This window comes from Hermetia illucens, chromosome 2, assembly GCF_905115235.1.
Source record: "Hermetia illucens chromosome 2, iHerIll2.2.curated.20191125, whole genome shotgun sequence".
Lineage (NCBI taxonomy): Eukaryota > Metazoa > Arthropoda > Insecta > Diptera > Stratiomyidae > Hermetia > Hermetia illucens.
The window spans coordinates 44,044,415-44,062,200 of NC_051850.1; the positions used below are offsets into that span (position 1 = coordinate 44,044,415).

The 17,786-nt window shown below is 44.7% G+C and overlaps 1 protein-coding gene across 2 annotated transcripts in view; it reads right to left on the reverse strand.

Moving 5' to 3' along the window:
* The window catches only part of LOC119649563 (serine/threonine-protein phosphatase rdgC), a 316,188-nt gene extending 298,613 nt beyond the window's left edge, over positions 1–17,575 (reverse strand). For both annotated transcript variants that reach the window (XM_038051760.1, XM_038051759.1), the window contains exon 1: positions 16,640–17,575. The gene's annotated coding sequence lies outside the window, so the exon portion shown is untranslated. The remainder of the gene's footprint in view (positions 1–16,639) is intronic.
* Between the last annotated feature and the right edge of the window lie 211 nt (positions 17,576–17,786).

Here is a 17,786-nt window from a genome sequence, read left to right on the forward strand (position 1 = left end):
TCGAATTAAATCTTCTTCGCAATAAGAAGAGCCCGAACATAATGCGCAACACGACTCCAGCTGCCAGCGCTCTTCAGCGTCTCGCTGTCAACGTGGTCTGGAGAGAGCTCCTCTGTGTCTGCATAAAGCTGCTGACGAAAGCCGTTCCATCATTCGCAATAAAAAAAAGGTGCGTTCAGCGTCGTCCGCCACTCCATTACAGGACACACAATACGGAGATCGCGTCTTCCAAATCTTGTGCAGGTAAGACTGAAAACCTCCATGCCCGCTTAGAAGTTAGAATCTCACCGTGCGTTCGGTTCAGCTCTGTGCGTAAATTGTCGATGAGCTGCGCAGTCCGTTTGCCCCTTGGCTCATTTTGCCAAAAGAGTTGCCACTCGATAAGGATGTATTGACGTTCTTCACAGGCAACTACCTCTCGCCCTTACGGCCGTACATAGCTTTATGCTTCTTAACAAGGAAGGCAACGGGAATCACTTACGCGATCACAATCACCCGGTTCTGAAACAGTGCTATACGTAGACCCCACTCGCAAGACTTCCTGTCCCTTCACTTGAGTAAGGTGTTTACGATGCATCTCCTTTGAGGGGCATCCGCCAATATCTCCTCGCTATAGAGCAGAATCAACTCATTGCTCCCATAAGGAGACGTCTCCTAGTAGATAGACGACTCTTCGTTCGTATCGAGCCTCAGCAGACTATCGTAGGAAGCGTTCCAGAGGTCTGGATGGCCCTAGGATGAATCCCTGTGCTACTCCCGACGTGATTTCCACCCTCCTCTGGCCCTCTAGGGCCTCACAGAGCAGGGACCGATCTTTCAGATAATCCCTCGACACCCGCAAGAGATAGCTTGGCAAGTGGAATGAATTTCTTAATGTGCGTAGCACATCTGTCCATCTTACGGAATTGAAGGCATGTCTGATATCAAGCATCATGAGGAAAATCGAGATCAGCGGCTGTATGCCTCGGCTCGATGAACCGCATCCACGACCTCCATAACAACCGGAATTGCCTTTGGGATAAGCCCCCGGCAGCGCGGATTGCTTCAGTGAGTCTACTCCTGATGAGCTTCTCGTACACTTTTTCGACCGCGTCAAGCATAGCATAGCTTTATAACCTGCTATTGAAAAAATTTATAAGAGACGCTAATGTTCACCAAACTACTGACTTATGCTGACGATGTAGGCATAATATGTACAAACTGTCATTATCCACATCGAGCAGGCGGCACCAGATTTTGGGGTGCGCATTAACGAAGGCAGGACGAAATACATGGTAACAAGAAGTAGCAATTACCAAATTTTCATTAAGGCTTTGTCGCGACACTTCAGGGAAGTCCTTATCTGTTATTATGGTGCCTTATGATGTGTAAAGTTTGCGTATCACATCCAAATGAGTTGGTGGCGAGGACAGCGCTCGTAGTTTTAAAAATTGAATCTACCCCAACATTTCGGAACCCAGACATCAGCGGAAATATTTCCGTAGTAACCTTCTCGTACGAATCACTGGTATCGTCGGTGAAGGGGTTGGAAGTTCTGGAGAACATTCCGGAAAGCTTTTACCAATACATGGCGTTTAAACCAGATGACGCTATCTTCTGACATACGCTCCTCCTCCCCTCTTGTGACTAGGAACATCGAGAGATTGACCAAAGCTCTTCGCTGCTTGAGGGGCTATTCCTGATATTGTTATAAATTCAGTTATGAATCTTACAACAACAGCCTGCGCGGCTTCTACGCCCAAGAGGTCAACCAGTCATCTACTGGTTGATGGAAAATTGACCCTCCAGGGAAGTCCTGTCGAACAGGGAAGGACATTCCGTTCCAGTTGATGTAAACACCGGGAAAGGGCCTAAGATTTTTCAGCATGGAATATCTGGAAATCCTTTCTATGAAAAAGAAGAAGTCGTCAGGAGCTGACGGAATCCCAGCAGAGGTACACACACTCATGTTTTACCATCGATGCGTTCGACATTTGCTAGAAGGAGAGGATTTTTCCTTGTCGTTGGAAGCTGCATGGCTCACAATGATTAACAAAGGCAAAAGATATTTTCAGCCACCGTTTGCATACCAACACTTGGTATGCTTGATACAGCTGGAAAGGTACTGGAGAAGCTTATCAGGAATAGACCCGCCGAAGTAAAACCTGTTGCCAGGGACTTCTCGCCAAGGCAGTTCGGTTTTAGAACAGGGAGATCTAGAGTGAGGTTTTCTATCTCGGGAAGTAGTGCTTTTGGCAATACACACTTTTTTCCATATGCTAAGCTACTATTTGTGTATATTGAGAGATTTGATGACAAACCGTTTTCTGCACTATGAGATTCTGGTGGACCTGAGGAGGCTGTACATTCTGCCAAAGATAGCACAGGGGTCTATCCTATCGTCGGATCTCTGGAATACTCTCTACGATAATCTGCTAACACTCGCCATGACAGAAGGGCCGTAGCTGACGTTGGTTCACTTGACTAATGGCAAATGTTGTGGGTGCTACCTCCAGTACAAAACGTCTTCTCCTGAGTGCGATGCAGTTAGTTTGCTTTACGGCACGGAGTTATGTGGTGATAAGCAAGAGGGTAGGTAGATCGTAGATCGTAGGCGCCTTATGCAGACGCAGAGGAGCACATGAGGAGCTTTGTAGGTTGTTGCGTTGTTGCGGGTCGTAGAAACTCAGGTCCCTGGCTGGACCAAAAACAGTAAGGATGAAAATATCCAATCTAAATGTGTTTCTGTTGTCTGTTACTTTTACATCAATATGTCAAAAGATTCAGCAAAGATTTGTTACTGAAAATATTCAAATACTTTTTGAAAAGATTTTTATTTGGAATCAGACCCAGAATTTGCATTTAACTTTTTGCCATTTGTCGAAAATTTGATTTCCGCCTATGCCATAGAGTGGAGCTTATTATCCCAGCAAAACCGACGGGTAATACGCCCTAGAGCTGAAGTAGAATAGTCAACAAGAGGAGAATTTCTCGAGAAGTCCTGGAAAGGGTTGAAACGCATTACTCGTATTTGCTGTTGACGGAGTCAGTCAGACATGGGGGATTACGGGAAATATATAGTATGTTATTGTAAGAATATCAAGCCGAAAAAAATACATAGAGATTTAGCTACTTGTCCAATTTCTACTCCCATGTTGAAGAAAATCATTTTGCAGATGGAAGAGGATATTCGAAAACATTTTAGACGTAGAAGGGGAAAAGAATAGGAGATAATATTTCTCTTCTATGCAAAATACTCTCAAAAATATTAAACTACATTTTCCAGTAAATTTTATCAACAAAATGTCCTAGAAGGATGTCTTCTATGGTCATGTTCCCTATCCAGCCTCTATATTGGATAGAATTTATTGAACTATGCGTATTATTTCGTTACGCTACGATATCTATCCCTACCCTTAGTAATAATTGTATGGGGCAGGATATGCCAGAGGACATGTTAAACTGTAAATGTCATGATATCATGTAAAGTGTTGATCCTTTTTATACAAAATAGATGTCTACACAGATTGGATTTAGGGTAACAATAGCTTCCGAAATGTACAGTATTAGGTCGATAATCGATTCAAGTTTTCCTCTGCAGAAGTAAGCATGAAAAGATTTCGAGCGAGGGAAGGATCCAGAGATGATGTACATGTTTCAGTATTTAGGTTGGATTTCAGGCAAGTTTTCGCCATTGAACCGTGAACTTGCTTGATAAAGGCTTGAATAGTGGGTAAAGGATAATATTGAAATTGTTGTCCAACTAATAGTACGGTCATGTATGATAAGCCGCATATTTTATAGTCCTATTCCATGGAGATATCCCTGCTCTAATTGAAACTCACCCACAGTATTAATTAATGAATTGAAAATTTAAGGGCTCTAAGAACCAATCAAAGGGTAGTGTAGGTCCCAGGGCGAAACGTAGATTGGTACCCACGATGGAGCATAAAACCTAGGAAATGCCTGCTGAACCAACACCAACAGCTCTACTACGAAACCCTATCTCCACCCCCACGTGATGATCGCCAGGAGTTCTTTCTTTATGAAAAACTGCAAACGGAGAAGGATAAAAGCGAGTCTCCGACGCCTAAAAACGCAACAAAATATACCAACTGGTCCTTCAGGTTGAGGGTTGGGTAGGGCTGACAACCCTACACGGAAAACTGATGTTACGGAACCACGAAAGGAACCTCGAACAGGATGGATTTTACAACGACGAACCCGGCAACGAAAACGGATTAACGATTTGCGCATTTTCTAATGGAACGTGCGCTCCCTGTACCGACCGAATGCTGCTGAGCAGCTACCCGATACCCGGTCCCAATATAAGGTTGATGTAACAGCGTTGCAAGAAATGCGATGGCCAGGGACCGTTTTCCTGCAGAGGAGCCACTATACCATATATTATAGCGGGCATCTAGTAAACCATGTGCTCGGAGTAGGTTTCTTAATCAACCAAAAAATGAAACCTACTGTTATCGCCTTTGAAAATATAAGCGAAAGGCTATGCACTCTGCGCTTGCGAGGCAAATTTAGAAATATAAGCCTCATAAACGTCCACGCTCCTACAGAGGAGACTGCAGAGTCGGAGAAAGATACCTTCTACGAGGCAGTTGAGCGGACCCTCGAAGACTGTCCCAAGTATGATATCCAAATCAGACTTGAAAATTGCAACAGTCAAGTAGGGACGGAGCCCGTATTTAGGCGATACATGGGCTCCCATAGCTTACATAGGGATACCAATGACAAAGGACTGCAGACTATTCAGTTAGCAATATCGCACGAAATGGTTGTTGGAAGTATCTGGTTTGCGCGGAAAGCGGTCCACAAACATATGTCGGTCTCTAGAGACGGGACCATTTTCAACCAAATTGATCACGTGCTGATAGAACGCCGCCACCTCTCAGCTTTGATAAATATCAGAACATATAGGGGGCGATATAGACTCGGACCACTATCTCGTTGGCATGGTGCTCCGAGCTCGAATTACGACACCACCTACAATCCCCTCTGACAATCAGGTGAGAGTGAATACCGAAGCCACTCACAACACAGCCCTCCGCGACGCCTATAAGAGGGAAATGGATGCCACAATAACCGCAATCAACGGAGATCCTATAGATGAAGCATCCACAAATGATTTTCAAAACCATCTAAAGAACGTTATCATTGATACGACCACAAAGATACCTGATCCGAGTCGCGAAAAAAAGTCCGAACGGGTGGTTTGAGGATGAATGTAAGCTAGCAACTGAACGGAAGAATGCTGCATACCGGGTAATGTTACATTCTCAAAGAACGAGGGCACGCGCAGATACTTATCATGAACTCCGTCGAGCGGAGAAGCGACTTCACAGACGAAAAAAAGTAAGCATAGGAGAACCAACAAGCCTGTGGACTAAAAAGTACAGGGAGCAACCGCACCAAGCGCGCAAGTTTTACCAACAAGTCAGCAGGATAAAGCCTTACACACCTCGATGCTCATCCTGCCGAGACAAAGAGGGAAATTTGATTTCCGACAGAATGGGCCGCCCAGAACACCATTGGCCCATACCAAAGAGACTTCATTCCAAGCAAATCAGCAACAGATCAGATTTGCTCTCTGCGGCAAGCGATGGAAAAATTGTGGGAATATCGACATCAGTTCACCACCATCTTTTCATCGACTTTAAAGCCGCCTATGATAGCATAGCCAGGGTAAACCTGTAACGGCCATGAGAGAATTCGGTATCCCGACCAAACTGATAAGACTGAATAAGCTGACCCTGACCAGATAAAAGCAGCAGGATCACTCTCAAGACCATTCCACATCAACAATCGTCTACCGCAAGGAGATGTTCTCTTTAATCTGGCCCTCGAGAAAATAAATGCAAGAAATACTATCCGCTTTAAGTCCACCCAACTAGTGGCCTATGCTGACGATATCGACATCATGGGAAGAACGAACCGAGACATACAAATTGCCTTCATCCAGATCGACTAGGCGGCACGAGATCTTGAGCTTCACATCAATAAAGGCAAGACAAAATATATGGTGGCAACATCAGTACCGAAAACCAACCAACCAGCAACAGCAAACCGCACTGGTCAAACCATCATCATCATCATCAACGGCGCAACAACCGGTTTCCGGTCTAGGCCTGCCTTAATAAGGAACTCCAGACATCCCGGTTTTGCGCCGAGGTCCACCAATTCGATATCCCTAAAAGCTGTCTGGTGTCCTGACCTACGCCATCGCTCCATCTTAGGCAGGGTCTGTCTCGTCTTCTTTTTCTACCATAGATATTGCCCTTATAGACTTTCAGGGTGGGATCATCCTCATCCATACGGATTAAGTGACCCGCCCACCGTAACCTATTGAGCCGGATTTTATCCACAACCGGACGGTCATGGTATCGCTCATGGATTTCGTCATTGTGTAGGCTACGGAATCGTCCATCCTCATGTAGGGGACCAAAAATTCTTCCGAGGATTCTTCTCTCGAACGCGGCCAAGAGTTCGCAATTTTTCTTGCTAAAAACCCAAGTTTCCGAGGAATACATGAGGACTGGCAAGATCATAGCCTTGCACAGTAAAAGCTTTGACCCTATGGTGAATCGTTTCGAGCGGAACAGTTCTTGTAAACTGAAATAGGCTCTGTTGGCTGACAACAACCGTGCACTGGTCAAACAATAGGAATAAAGATAGGAGACTATAACTTTGAGACTGTTGATAATTTCTCCTACCTAGGGTTGAAAATCACAACCGATAACAGCTACGATGATGAAATCCGCGCACGGTTGTTGTCAGTCAACAGAGCCTATTTTCGGTTACAAAAACCGTTCCGCTCGAAACGTCTCACCATAGGGTCAAAGCTCTTACTGTGCAAGACAATGATCTTGCCAGTCCTCATGAATTCCTCGAAGACTTGGGTTCTTAGCAAAAAGAATTGCGAACTCATCGCCGCGTTCAAGAGAAAGAATTTTTGGCCCCCTACATGAGCATGGACAATTTCGAAGCCTACATAATGAAGAAATCTATGAGCGATACCATAACCGTTCGGTTGTGGATAAAATCCGACTCAATAGGTTACGGTGGGCGGGTCACTTAATCCGTATGGATAAGGATGATCCAGCCCAGAAAGTCTATAAGGGCAATATCTATGGTAAAAAAAGAAGACGAGGGAGACCGTGCAGGACGCCAGACAGCTTTTAGGAATATCGCATTAGTGGACCTCGGCGCAAAACTGGGATGTCTGGAGTTCCTTATTAAGGCAGGCCTAGACCGGATACCGATTGTTGCGCCGTTGGAATGAGCTTACTGTAAGAAAGGAAAATAATTATAAGCATCGTAATAGTCAATCCGATATGCCGGATCAGGTAGCATGGTCCCTTATAGGCTTGTGTTCCGTGCAAACCGCCGTAGTCCTCTATGCGTTTCGCGCGTTTGGCCCATAAGTTCTCATCACCGAGTTTATAGAAGTAGAGCAGAATGGTCCTTGGGTTCTGGAACAACTGCAGAATAACCTCAACACTTCCACCTGGATGCTGCTAGGCAGTAAAACAGGAGAGAGATCCGATAAGCCAGGAACTTTTCTCACTATCGGCGTTCCCGAACCGGGAAAAATAAGGCTGCCAACTCTACTAAGGGCTAGGGACCCTCACGTTACAAGTGTCGGCTTCTAAAGCTATTGAGGGTGACGTGCAGCCCTCGGTATCTTCATCTGAACCATAGATGAGGAGCTACATTTCCCATATAAATTTGCAGCATTGTAGAGCGGCGACTCCACTTATCAGTCGTCGGATCAATAGCTGCAAGACATGTAGATACCTCATACAAGAACCGTGGATTGTTGGTAGGGTAGCCAGTAGCCTAAACTTCCAATATGCTAACCTGTTTATTTATTTATTAATTTAATGAGGACAATATACAGAAAACAAATTCCTTATTACAGACAATACCTCAGAGGGAGGAGCAAGTGAATGACTTATTTTACGCTTAAAGCTAGAGAAGGAAATAGAGTCAAAGGACCCTAGCTGTTGGGCATTGTAGGACCGGCAAAGCCTCGGGATCGGAGAGTGAAAGTAAATGTCGAGCTCCGCGAAGGGTACATCAAAAATGTCCGCACTACGTGTGTTATGAGACGAGGCGATACGGGAAGTAATATCCAAGTTGGAGCAGTGCATTAGACAATGGCAGAGTTTGAAAAGACTACACATATCAAGGAAGATACGACGTTGCTGTAGGGAGAGGAGATTGAGGGTGCAGAGTCGTGACGGATAATCAACCCGTGGAAGGTTCTTTTTGTAAAAGAGGGTCTGGGTGAATTTGCGTTGTATAGCTTTAAGAGCGCGGCAGTCACGGATGCGGTAGGGGGACCAGACTACACAGCAATATCCAAGGATGTTTCTGACAGGGGAATTGAAGAGTGTTAAGGAGGGCTGGATTGAGGTAAAGTCGGAGGAGGAACGTAGATAAAACCAGACATTCTGGAAGCTCTATTGATGATGTCAACGAAGTGGGAATTGAAACGAAGTTTATCGTCGAATATTACACCCTGTTGTATGCCAATAGAAGAGAAAGACGCCCTCCTGCATGGTAGTCTCAAAAGACTTCCAGGCTAATTTGGTTACCAACCTATGTGATGGCGACACCACATCCATACCATAAAATGTCAACAGGGAGATAAAAAGATACTATGGTGCTCTGCTGCGCTTTTGCGCTTATGACGCAGAAGAAGTTCCCAGTGGAACATTCATCAAAGCTAACCAATACGCCAAAAGTAAAGGCATATAGCAGAATGTGATGTCATCGCTCACAATATATGCTGGAGAAGTTCTTATCTAGTAGGAACCGATTTGCAGAGGCAATGGCGCTGTTAAGACTACCTTTCAGTTTCAGGCGAACGAAGTAGAAAAAATCATCGCAGAGAACCACTACGAAAACATCACGGAAAGTACATCCAACTCAATCTGCGATCGTCACGACCCGCTTTCTCGAGTTTTCCACAAGGTCGTCAGTCACAATTGAATGTTTTCCGCTCCTCTGATTGTCATCCACGGAAATACGCCCGTTTTCCACCTCAATCCCCATAACAGTTTTGATTTCATCAAAAATCTCAACTGAAGTTTTCCCCTCCACTACGAGATAGCGTGTTGCGCATTGGCAAGATATAAGATTTTTCACAAGAGGTGTTCCTGGGTTAAGAGTTCTCGTCATACTATCCTCGAATTTACTCATTTCAAACCGAGAAGGAGTTAGGTTACACAATAGTACTGCAAACTTGTCGAAAAACTATCCTTAACGACTGTGGGAGCTCCATAGAATTACCGGACTGTCTTCTACTTGGATGAGGGTCACGAAAAGTTTAAATTAATCCTACAATCTCAGAATCTGAAGATCTGGTTGGAAGAAAAGACGAGCGAAATAATGTACGAGTACACGCATACGTCCGAAGAGCCCTTTGTCCGTGCTGATTGCTTTGGGAAGCAGGAACTACTGCTTTATCTTCGTTTTAAAAAAAGATAAGATACTAGATAGAACAAATAAAATTTAAAAACTGCAGTCTCTAAATAGACCACAATAAACAACTAAATCCATCTCAATGCCAGCAAATCAATAAATAGTAGCATTGGAAGTCCAGTGCCTGCAGCTACAGCAAACTTATTTTTCACAGCTAAATCTCTCCCCCAAGTTCGAGGGCGTGGGGGCAAATACAAAAATATCTGCGTATATAGTGCATTTGAAAAAATGTAATTCCGGATATTGTCTCTGCATCAATCCACCATTGGCCCATTGGCAACCTGCCAACCAGTAAAATAAAAATTAGTTCATGAGAAATGAAAAATGAAAAATATCCTACACACATCTGCAGATAAGAAAATATCTGGAAAAATGCTTGAAAATAAAATGCAATATATTTGGAGGATTCATTTTTTCGTTGGCTCGAAGATAATTACTCAAAAACTAAATGTTCAAATGCTGGCATGTGAACACATTTCTTCATCGTTTCAAATATATTCCATATGAGTTCCTTCTTTTCATTGGGGAATCATTTCAGTGCCTTTCATCTCGAATTTTATGAGAAAGCGTGGGACTTCGATATGCAGTGTTGACTGTTGAAATCCAAAAGATTCTTGCGTTATATATTATAGTGGCCTACTAAAGCATTGGCTCTCATTTTCAAAAATAGTAGAAAAAATAAACCCTTAACTAAAAAGCGGATAATAAATTCGAAAAAAGCATTTCACCCCTTATTTATGCCAATCATCGACCGTCGCCAGTTAACGGTCAAAAGATTGAGAACCGGCCTCCCAAACTTTTACGGATATTGAGGGACTACCTGAGGAACCGTTCCCTGCTCTATGAAACGCTAGAGGGTCAAAGGTGGATGGAGGTCACGTCGGGGGTAGCACAGGGATCCATCCTAGGACCGAACCTCTGGAACGCTACCTATGACAGTCTGCTTAAACTCGACATGCCAGAAGAGTCGCGCCTGGTCGGCTACGCAGATGATATCGCAGCGCTTGTTGCTGGACGCACTGTCGAACAGGTGCAAAGCAGACTCGGCATATTGATGCGACGGGTAAGCGGATGGATGAATACTCATGGTTTCAACCTTGCACTGGAAAAAACCGAAGTAGTCATCCTGGCTAAAAAGAGAATTCCGACCCTGCGTCCCATATCGTTCGGCGAGTCGATAATCGAGTCAAAATCACCGGTAAAGTACCTCGGGTTGACTCTTGACTCAAAGATGAGCTTTTCTGAGCAAATCCAAGTAGCATCGAACAAGGCTGCGGCTGGAGTTTCGGCGTTAAATAGGCTAACGGCAAACATTGGGGGTCCTTCGTCTAGTAGGCGACGTCTCCTGATGAGCTCAACGCAGTCTGTCCTGCTCTACGGCGCAGAGGTATGGGCTGGCGCTCTTAACAAGTAGGTATATCGTAAACGCCTCGCGCAAGTACAGAGACGGGGAGCTTTGCGGGTGGCGTTTGCGTACCGCACTGTCTCTGAACCGGCCGTGATGGTGATCGCGGGAGTGATCCCCGTTGCCCTTCTTGCCAGGGAGCGTCAGGCCATATACAAGCGCAAGGGAGATGAGCCAAGGGAGGTGGTTGTTCGCGAAGAACGACAACACACTCTAGACGAGTGGCAGCTCTCTTTGCAAAATGAAACTAGAGGCAGATGGACTGCGCGGCTAATCGGCAACTTAGGTGCGTGGCTGAATTGGAAGCATGATCGCTCCAATATGCCCATTCTGTCACAAATCAGATTTCCTTCTTTGTCTCGGCATGATGAGCATCGAGGTGTATAAGGCTTCATCCTGCTGACTTGTTGGCAAAACTTGCGTACCTGGTGCGGTTGCTCCCTGTACTTTTCTAGTTCACAAACTTGTTGGTTCTCCCAGGCTTCGTTTTTTCGTCTGTGAAGTCGCTTCTCCGCTCCTCGGAGTTCGTGATAAGTCTCCGTCTCCGTGCCCGCGTTCTTTGAGAATGCAACATTATTCGGTATGCACCATTCTTCCGTTCCGTTGCTAGCTTAAATTCATCGTCAAACCAGCCGTTCCGACTCCTTTTGCGGCTGGGGCCAAGTATGTTTGTGGTCGTATCAATGATAACGTTCTTCAGGTGGTTGTGAAGATCATTTGTGGATGCTTCATCTCCAGGTCCTCTGTTGACTGCGGTTATTGTGGCATCCATTTCCCTCTTATAGGTGTCGCGGAGGACTGTGTTGTGGATGGCTTCAGTGTTAACTGTCATCTGATTGTTAGAGAGCATTCTGGGTGGTGTTGTTATTGGTGTTGTTATAGGTGGCAGCGTTCAATCAACACGTGGTCAATTTGGTTGAAAGTGGTCCCGTCTGGAGAGGCCCACATATGTTTGTGACCCCTTTCCGCGCAAACCAGGTATTTCCAACAACCATTTCGTGTGACACTGCTAATTGAATAATCCGCAGTCCGTTATCATTTGTATTTTCGTGTAAGCTATGGGAGCCAGCGTATCGCCTGAATAGGGGCTCCTTCCCTACTTGGTTGTTAAAATCCCCAAGTATGATTTTAATATCATATCTGGGACACACTTCGAGGGTTCGTTCTACTGCCTCGTAGAATTTATCCTTCGCCGACTCTGCAGTCTGCTCTGAAGGGGCGTGAATGTTAATGAGGCTTATATTTCTAAACTTGCCTCGCAAGCACAGAGTGCATAGCCATTTGCTTATGTTTTCAAAGCCGATAACAGCAGGTTTCATTTTTTGCTGACTAAGAAACCTACTCTGAGCACATGTTTTACTGGATGGCCACGATAATATATGGTGTAGTGGCTCCTCTTCAGAAAACCGGTCCCTGTCCAACGCATCTCCTGTAACGCTGCTACATCAGCCCTATATTGGGACAGGGTATCGGCTAGCTGCTCATCAGCTTCATCTCTTTACAGGGAGCGCACGTTCCATGAGAAAATGCGCAAATCGTTATTCCGTTGTCGTTGCCGGGTTCGTCGTTGTGTAATCCGTCCAGTCCGAGGCTCCTGTTGTGGCTTCGTAACAAATTGTTTCCCGTGTAGGGTTGTCAGCCCTACCCAACCCTCAACCTAGAGGATCAGTTGGTACAATTTGTCCCGTTTTTAGGCGCGGGCCTCGTCTTCATCCTTCTCCGTCTGCAGTTTTTCGTTAAGAAAGAGCTCCCAGCGGTCACCACGTGGAGATGGAGATAGGGTTTGGTAGTAGAGCTGTTGGTGTTAGTTCAGCAGGCATTCCCCAGGATTTATGATCCATCGTGGGTACCAATCCACATTTCGCCCAGGGACCTATACTACCCTTTGACCACCAAACCCGGAGTCTTGCTTGCTTCAGATAGATACGCAATTTACCCGAAGAAGAGCTCCTACACTCGGCTCAAGGACCAATTAATAATGCACCCCTCGGTAAGTGAGACAGCAACGCTGAATCCCTTGCTGACAGGGCCAACGTTTGGAGGCTGCAATCCCAGCAAACTACAGCGGGAAATGAAGCAGTTGGGTGGAAACAAGGTTATCACAGAGCACCTACAGTGTCTGTGGCTTCAGTGACTGCCAGAATGCACGCAAACTATACTAGCGTGTGGCGACCATAGCTTTCTCGAATTATTGGCAACGACACCTGGCAAAGTCCACGAGGTACACACGTGCCCCATAATCGCGCAAATAATCGCGAAGGTATTTCGTGAGACCACCGAGATGGCGGAAATTCGGCGGTTAATGGCAACAGTCACAGCTGATATTGCCACTCTGTGCTCATCGGTGAACAGTATGCGTTCGCAGAGTCGGACTAAAATTCATTCGACATCCATCTCACGAAATGGACCGCCAGGGTAGTCGCACGTCGCAGTCCATGTCTAACTTGTGTGCTGATACCATTGTAGATTTGCGGGGAAAGGTACCAAAAATACCAACCCGATGCACGTTCACCTCCAAGCAATAAAATAACTCGGTACACAGCAACGCCAACCCAGAGCACAACAACACGTCACCTAATAGTTTACGACCCCCTTAGCAGACGCAATTTTCTAGTATGTGGGCGTGGGAATCTCGGTCTTCCTCATCAACAGATACAACAATTTGATTCCGCAACACTTAAAATTGACAAGAAAAACTCCACGCCCATGAATACTTACGTCGTTAATCCTCGCTAACTTAGAACCTTTTAATGGCATTTCATTTTGGTAGACATCAGTAACCTCCCAACCGTTCTGGGTCACTATACAAAATAATGTCAAAATTGTGGTCCCATAAGGCCAGAGTAGCAGAGACCAAGAATGGTTTTAAGCTAATAAGAATTATCCATGTGTCTCTGTTTATTTAGACATCTTCCACGGGTGATCAAGCTGAAATGGATGTATCTTCTATCAGGTTTTATAATTTCCCTGTAGTTAAAAATACTTCTTACAAATTAGTTATTCAGGTATAAATTTCGGAATTAAAAGCAAAAAAGCTTACATTAATTGGATCGCGGATTCAGGGCTCTCTTGATTCCAAATAAAAATTACTTCAGCTTCGACCCGCTTTGGCCAGAAATACTAGTCCGTGTTTCCCTTGGATATATTTCACACCCATGACGTGTTTGCCGATTAATAAAAGGGAACGAACTACATCTGTGAACCACTTCGGTCAAGCTACTCCCAGGGCAGAGGCAGCGTCTGATGATTTGCCTCTGCCTTGGACGAAACCGTAGTCGTCTGTCAAAAAAAAATAAACTTTGATTGTAAGCCCAAAAAGAGGGGCCCATGGATCAGAAGGGTGAAAGATAGTTTTTCTCCAATTGGCCTGGTCCGCCATCACGTGGGTAGCGGATTCAGGGCAGGGGAAAATATCCACTTTCAAGTGATATTGTCATTCAAAGTCTTGAATTTGCAAAGAAGTGATAATTTTGTCCTATTATAACTTGGTTAGTAATGTTGCGATTTCTAGCAAACTTGGTAGTATTATGCTCCATGTCATAGTCTATATTACTTTCGTGATGATAGAATGAACTTAAAAGGGGTTTTACAGTCAACAACAATTATAAAAGTATGATATTAGTACAGGGAGCAGTGCAATTCATCGGCTAAAAAATCATAAGTCGCCAGGAGCCGATGGAATTACAGCTGAATTGATTAAATATGGAGGCGACCAGTTACACCAAGTGGTTCATCAACTTGTGCTCAAGGTATGGGACAGCAAATCAATGCCTGACGATTGGCAACGAGACATTATCTGTCTCATACATAAAAAGGGAAATATCACACAGTGCAGCAATTATAGAGGTATCACGTTGCTGAGTACCATCTATAAGATATTCTCCGCTATCTTGCTAGGCCGGATAGGCCCATACGCCCAGAACATCATTGGCCCATACCAAAGAGGCTTCACTCCAGGCAAATCAGCAACAAATTAGATTTTCGCTCTGCGGCAAGCGATGGAAAAACTGTTGGAATATGGACAACAGTTGCACCATCTATTCATCGACTTTAAAGCCGTCTATGATAGCATAGTCAGGGTAAAACTGTACACGGCCATGAGAGAATTCGGTATCCCGACGAAATTAATAAGACTGACTAGGCTGACCCTGACCAATGTACGAGGCCAGATAAAAGCAGCAGGATCACTGTTAAGACCATTCGACATCAACAACGGTCTACGACAAGGGGATGCCCTACCATGCGTCCTCTTTAACCTGGCCCTCGAGAAAGTGATCCGTGATGCTGAGGTAAATGCGGGAGGCACCGTCCTCTTTAACTACTGGCCTATGCTGACGATATCGACATCACAAGACAAAATATATGGTGGCAACGTCAGCACTGAAGACGAACCAACCAATAACATCAAACTGCACTGGTCAAACAGGAAGAATGGGAATAGGAGAATACAACTTTGAGACCGTTGATAATTTCCCTATCTAGGGTCGAAAATCACAACCGATAACAGCTACGATGATGAAATCCGCGAACGGTTATTGTCAGCCAACAGAGCCTATTTCAGCTTACAAAAACTGTTCCGCACGAAACGTCTCACCATAGGGTCAAAGCTCTTACTGTACAAGACAATGATCTTGCCAGTCCTCCTGTATTCCTCGGAAACTTGGGTTCTTAGCAAGAAAAATTGCGAACTCTTGGCCGCGTTTCGAGGGAAAAATCCTCCGAAGAATGAGGTTGGACGATTCCGTAGCCTACACAATGACGAAATGTATGAGCGATATCATGACGGTCTGGTTGTGGAAAACATCCGGCTCAATAGGTTACGGTGGGCGGGTCACTTAATCCGTATGGATGAGGATGATCCAGCCCGTAAAGGCAATATCTGTGGTAGAAAAAGAAGACGAGGCAGACCCTGCCTAATATGGAGCGATGGCGTAGGCCAGGACGCCAGACAGCTTTTAGGGATATCGAATTGGTGGACCTCGGCGCAAAACCGGGATGTCTGGAGTTCCTTATTAAGGCAGGCCTAGACCGGATACTGGTTGTTGCGCCGTTAATGATGATGAATATTATTAACTTTATTTGAAAAGATAGCGGTATGGAGGGTATTTCGGAGCCTAGGCACCATATAGTGGCAGCCTCTTGATTTGTTCCAGATTTTTCAGTTGAGTAGTTTTTGAGAATGGGTCCGTTAAAGAGATGATCATTTTCAACAACCCGCGCACCACACCTTTCCAAGAAATGTGAAAACTAAGACCGGTTTCGGAAACAACTAATCGAGACCTTTCATTTGATACCCCACATGACTAAATTTGGTGAACACAAGCTTTACACCCTGCTACATGTATGTGGACCCCTCCCCCCTTAAATTCGACGTACAAGGATGTAACCCATTCTATGCGGGAGCGTTCACAGTTCCCAGCTTTAATAAACCGATTTCACTAAGGTTTTGTTTTACACAGGACCTTAAAAAGTGCATCACAATCATAGAAGCATTTTCCAAAGTTCATACCCAATAAGTGCAGTAGCAAAAATTTGCTGTTTCCGGAAATGAAAATCACGAAATGAACGGGCTTCCTACTCCACGTCATCACCATTCAGTTTATTTGGTTGATTCTAACATAAACAACCCCTAATAGCTATTAGTCCTGGAAGCTAACATAGCCCAACGCTCCTTTTTCGATTTAGAGTAAACAAAAGCATAAAATTTTTACGGTATAAGCAATAAAATTGGATATCTCTGCAGCTACTCACCTCGAAATCGATTACTTCAAACGTTATCAGCAGTTTTTTCCGCTTCCCGTGTAATCCTTCATTTGTGTGTCATCCTCCTTTTTTAAGCACTGATTCATCAAAATCACAATAGAACTCATAAAATTCATATTTCCACTTTCGCCGACATTGTCCATTTATTTCAACCGCGTCGCACTCAGGTGCCCAAGAACTGGCTATTGTTGACTAGGCTCTGGTTCGATCTAGTGTCGGACATGCAAAAGACAATTTTCTCACTTCGCACGTAACCGATTTATTGAATAATCACAAATTGATATAATGAAATATCAATACTTTCACCCAATCGCAAATCCAGGAAAGCCGGTGGCTAGTGTGCACTCAAACCCCACTCATTTATTTTTTATCAATGGAAACCAAGTAAACAATCTTCCACGCTTGGCGAGCTGGTGTGAGCACCAAACATTCATAAAAGATTGGATGCTTTTTAAATAGAATCTAATTCGCCATTCGTTGTATGTACCAACCACATTGCTCTCAGCCGGACCGGCTGAACACGTTTTCCGCCGCTCAAGTACAAAAATTATTGGGGAAAAATTCAAAATATTTATTTATAAAAAATAATTCGCCTGCGAGTCGTGTGTCTCCGCGTTTTTTGGCAATGAACCGTGGAATATTCTGAGACGACGCCAGCAGATTAATTCGGCAAAACGCACAAACCGAGTAGTGCACTGGGTACCCAGCACTCGGAAACGTCCCCTTTAATCTCGCAGCACTACACCCAGAAAATGTCTCCCCCCGGGACACTAATAGAACGTGCTAAAACTTTAATGGAAACCTAACACAATTCAAAACCACTTCGGACCACAACCGACCACTCCAATATCCTTGGTCACAATGGAAATTCTCACCGAAGCTTCCCAGCTAGCTGTGCCCGAACAATGTTCTTCTTTTGCCAGCAGCACGCTTACTGAAAGAAACATTGCAATCCGCTGTTCTATTTGAGTCTAGCGGAACAACCAACGAGGAAATATCACAACAGAGAAAGCACAAACAACTTGCAGGAAAATTCGGTGAAAGCATGCCTCATCCTTAACGCCAGCAAGAGGAAAATCTGCCGGTCTGAATTCCACCTCACCTGCGGGGAGCATCTTCGTGCATCAACAAAGCG